Below are 5,532 nucleotides of genomic sequence, written 5' to 3'. Positions count from 1 at the left end.
CAGCCTTGATTCAAGCATTAAACTTATAAATACGAAGCATTCTGATGTCTGCATTCTGATCATTTCTACAATTTTTTCTTGTAATTTTGAACTGAGGTACTAAACACATCAATGTTTTCACCCTTTCATGCATGGCTTTTAATAAATGTTCTTAAATTTTGTGTTGTTTTTGTGTCATTGAATATTAAAGGTGATACTTTTTTTGCTTCTTCTTATATTATTACTACTACTGCTACAACTACAATAATAATAATAATAATAATAGACAAAACTAGATTACAGAATGAAACCAGACAATATACAATAAGATGCCTATAAAAGATGTGAGACATCAGTCCAGTCATAGTTCTGGACAATGTGCTCAGTGCCTACAATAAATAAACTTGTAAGCATGGTTGAGTCTGCCTGAGGCACTCTATTTAGCAGTTTTTCTGATCCATAATAACGACTTCAAATATGATGTGTAATTCAGGTTTACAGCGGTGCAGAGTAAGTATTACACGTTAGTACTGATTTTAAGAGGCTTTACTTGAGTGTCGTGCTCCACTACAATATCTGACTGATGGTGATTAGTAACCTTTCAGATTAGCATTAAATAAATCAAAATATACGATCAGTTTATGGGGAAAAATACACTGGTCCCAACATTTACAGCTTCTGTTCCATTCTCGAGGTCTTTTATCATGTCACATCTATGTATCATTAAAACTTCCATGATATCACCACCCATCAGATTTATCTTGTGACCTTCAAGTGAAAGGTGCACCTCTAAGTTGGGGACCACTGGACTTAAAGACTGATACAACACCATATAAACAAGTTTGAGTATGGTGCAGTAACACAGCGGCACTAACAATGGTACTGTAATTAATAATATAATCAGTTAGAATAGCTATTCTTCTGCAAAAAGAACACTTTTCTACATGTTATGCACACTTTTTTTCCTATTATAGGAATCTATTTTACCTTCTACTACCTTATACTGCTGGTTTGCAAAATTATTTTCTCAGCAGAAATAAAATAGAAAATATTGTTGTATGTATTGATTTCAGATTGGCATGAGGAGTGCTATTTAGAAGACACAAGCGGCACAGAAGGAAGACCACTGACTTCCAGAAAAGGGATTTATATGGCGAAATGCCACATGTACATAAAATGGGGCAGAACCAATGATAGAGACAACATTGGAAAAAATAAATTCATGATGCAGGGTGGCAAAACTCTGGGGTGTTTCCACCCTGCTCGAGCCCCAACGGGCTCATTACGATGTCTTGGCTAGTTGTTGTCCACAGGGAACAGTATCAGTGCCCTAACTCTTAATTAAAACAACAGATAATCCCGAGGCACAAACAACTCTTTGGTAGCACATTTGTTGGTGCAGAGAGTAATTAATTGTGTCATTAGTGTCCGTTTTGTATTTCAAACAGAAGTCTCATTTATTGCACTCCTAAGGGACTGTATCCATACTGTGTAAGACTACGCCAAAACTGTTTTTGTTGTTCGCCGGCTATATGAGCACCAGGAGGCCGTGCCAGCAGCATAGCTAATTAGATGTAATTTTTGCTTGGGAGCTTATCACAGCCTGCTCTGTGCCGCGGCCTCTGTGCTCAGGAACGAATGACATCGGGACATTAGAAAGCTACGCCTGATCGCACTGCTGGATCTTTCTCTGACTGTTTGTTTTGCCGTTTGTAGAAGGGTACCCTGGCTGCGATAAGTCATACGAGGGTGGTCTGTCTCTGATAATTGTTCCGTTAGACAAACCGTGACCTCCCTTGCTTGTGTTTTATCCAGCTATTTAATGAGTTCCAGCTATCTGGGCTGAACAGAATGAAAGTATTTCCAAAAAAAGACAGGCATGTGACACGGGGTGAAATTGATCAGAAAATGTGAACGATGTTATCAAGACCAAAGTGTAGCTTTATTATTGTTATTAGTATTACTACTATTATTATTATTTCCCCCACTTTATTGCCTAAGACTTACACGGTGGCTGCGCACACAAACACACACTACCAGTTTCCTTCACTAATGGTAATTGGGCATGGGTTCATTTGGTGGCTACAAATTAAGAAGCAACACAGTACAAACAGGACAACAGCAGTACTACTATTACTTTGATAAGGCTATAATTGTATATAATCAGAGGCATTAATTTGATAAATCTATTGCTTCATCAAACAACAGGCAAATGCTGCTTTACTACAATCAAGTGAGCAATTCATCCACCAGCTTGTTGCTGCATTACAACAAGCCAAATTAACCCTTGAGCCACTGACTTCTCTTCATGATAACAAAAGGTCAGATTGACCAACTGGCCTTTACATCTGACAGTCAAGGAGCACTTGTGTTCTGGCCAGTGCATCCATTAGAAAACGTGCCGCTGTGCATGCATACATAGTGTATGTGATTATGAAATCCCCATGAGCGCCGCAAGTATCAGAGCTCCTGCTTCATTATCATGCTTTGCAGTTACAGTAACATATTCAGAACATCACATAGAGACCCTGCAGAAATTGAATGTTATTTACAGTACATTAAACTCATCTTTTTTGTTGAGTATGTCCTGGTGTTTTCCCTCGCATACACAGCCGAATTGCTGTGTTTTCATTTTGGATGCAACAAACAAGTCTTATGAACCATATCATCTTGTGAGATGAGGACATTTCATCTTGAGAAATGGGGACAGAAAAACAGCCCCTCTTATACCAGTTCCACTCTATGACACGTATGTTTTTCTGTATTATCTGCCCTCTCATTCAGTCCTACCTAGTTATGAGCCGTCAACAGGTAACATTTACATACAAATTCTATGTTTAACCTGAGTTGTAGCTGATTAGATTAAAGTTAGATGGCATTTTGAGGAAAGCAATGTGCATACTGTAATGCTTTGCAGGAAGTAAAATGTCTCATTTGATGTCAAGCATGATGTGTTACTTGGAATATTAATTCCAGTTGCAATTAAGTGTTATTTTTAGCCACATTAGTGGTGTGCTCTAGGCTTGGCAATAGGAATTCTGCAATCCACTTTTGTCCAGACTGGAATATCTTGTCAACTGTTGGATAGATTGCCATGCTAATATTAACAGGTATGTCCAGAGGATGACTGCAGATGAAAAATCTTAGTATCTAGTCAATGCATTGGCACATTTGGTGCAAATATTAATGGTTGCAGGACTTAGACTGGTGGTGTTTTGTGTGTGTGTTTTGGTTCAGGTTAAAATGTATTAACAATAACTGCATGTTTTTTTTTTTTCATTGTACAAAACATGAATTACGATAACAGTTCCAAAGCTTGTAATCTGCTGACATTGTATTTTTTGCTATCTTTTGATTAATGACCTTCTAATAACGTTCCAATCAGTCTCATTCTAGACTTTATTTCAAAGAAAAAATAAGAAACAGTTCCATACAATTGTATTTTATCCATATAGCTCCAATTCATAACATATGTAATCTTAAGTAACCACACAAAATCATGCAAAAAAAATAAATCTAACTAATCAAAAGTTTCCATTGGAGTCTCTTTGAGCAAGCACTTGCAAACAGTTGGAAGGGGAAAAAAATGCCTTTACCACAAACAAACAAGGCAGAACCAGACTCAAGAATGGCGGCTATCTGCCTCCAAAGGTTGGGGTGATGGTAAAGGGGAGAAACTACAGGATAACAGCGAGAAAACATGAATGCATACGAGCGCAATAAACACTGTAGAGGTCGGTCTACCCCTACAGCAACGCAGCTAAGGAATGCTTTGGGATTACCTGAATCTATACCTCACTGTCGACCTTTAGTGAGATGCTAGCATGATTAGTACAACATGTTGACAATTACACGAATCTGTGGATATGCAAATATTAGCGCTGGGTGTAAATACAGCCCCACAAGCCCTCTATTGCTGCTGTAGACTCTTAATTAATAAGAGGCAGGCTTACTCCAACCCTTTCCTCCCATTACCATAACCAAGAGGGAGCTGACATTGACCTTTATTCTAATAGTTGGCCGATAGCTGACCTTCAAGTGTTATATTAAACAAACACAAACTGGTTTGGGATTGGTAGCAAGTGTTGATATATTCATAATTTCACTTCTAATTTCTCTGAACAGGTTGGAGGTTCTATGTTCAGTGGCATTTTTTTTCTCTGTATTTCAAGGTGAGATGTTGCGTAAAGCTCTTTACAGTGTGTAATGTTAAATACGAACAGTGTCATGTTGGAAAAAAAGTCTCATCTGTATGTCAACAGTATATTGTTAAATTAACCACATGGTGAAATATGATTTAAGGGTTAAGCAGTTGGTGCTGTGCGATACGCCCTGCTGTGTTAAACTTAAAAAAAATATATAATAAAAAATTAAAAATCACCTCTGCATGGTGTGCCTGCCTGTGGCAAGACACAGTTACAGCAAGGTCAGCTCTGGACAAATATCATTAAAGTACAACCTTCCTTCGGGCTAATCAATATTCTGTATCATTTAGGTGAGAGGGTGTGCTTAATTTCCAACTTCTCAGTGGACATTAGTTGAGCACAGGAAAGGACAAGTGAACCTTCTCACTAGGTAAATCAATGTTCGCACTTCCTCTTCCTACATCCATCATCACCTCTTAAGGGAACCTTAATTCGCCTCCACCTGCAGCTTACCAGCTCCCCCGGCTCTGCATCATCTTTCGAATTTGTGCATCTTGTGTGTCTCTAATCTTATCACTCAAATACCAGAGGATAAAACTACAACATAGGATAGCTTGACAATTAAGACATTTAGTGTTAATGCGTTGACAAATTGGCTGTATTGATACTTAAAAGCATGTTTTGTGTGACCCAATAGTTAAGCCGCCAGGACGCATAAATACAAATGCCTTGAGCGACGAGTCCCAGTTCAGTTCTTAACTGGTCAGATCATTTGCCGCATTTCATTCCCCTAGTCTCTTTCGCCTCATTTACTGTCTCTCTCCACTGCCGTTATCACATAAAGGCATAAAAATGCCCCCCAAAAAATAATTAAAAGAAGAGAAAAAAAAAGTTTTATCCCTGTAGAATTGGCAGTAGGATCAGCCATTAAAAGAGTCATTACTGAAATGAACTGCACTTGTTTGCAAAGTGGAGGCAAAAAAAAAAAAACACCTTCCACAACAAGCTAGGTGTACAAACCTTAATTTGTACCTATTTTAAAAAGATCAATGTTATATATTGTAGTTTTTGTAAGCAACTGGCTCTCCTTTTACCTCTGTTTTGGTCTCCACCAAGTAATGAGAAACATATCAAAATTTGTTTCTTGTTTTTTTTGTGTGTGGAGTTTTGCCAGGTACAAGGGTACTTCAAAAGTGTCTTGGATCCCCCAAAAACTTCACGGATGAAAATTTGTTCTTGCATCATTCCTCAACATATTCTTCTTTAACTTTAACTTGCTTCTGCTCAGGTCATGTTTAGCTGACTGCCTATTTAAATTTGGCATTTCCTGTTGGGTGTTTTTACTCCCTCTTGCCTTGTTGCAAGTGTCTTTACACTCCCCAGACTTGTTCTGCTTTCCCACCTGTGT

This window comes from Stegastes partitus, unplaced genomic scaffold (assembly GCF_000690725.1).
Source record: "Stegastes partitus isolate 25-593 unplaced genomic scaffold, Stegastes_partitus-1.0.2 Scaffold42, whole genome shotgun sequence".
NCBI lineage: Eukaryota > Metazoa > Chordata > Actinopteri > Pomacentridae > Stegastes > Stegastes partitus.
Note: the sequence above shows the minus strand (reverse complement) of the source record.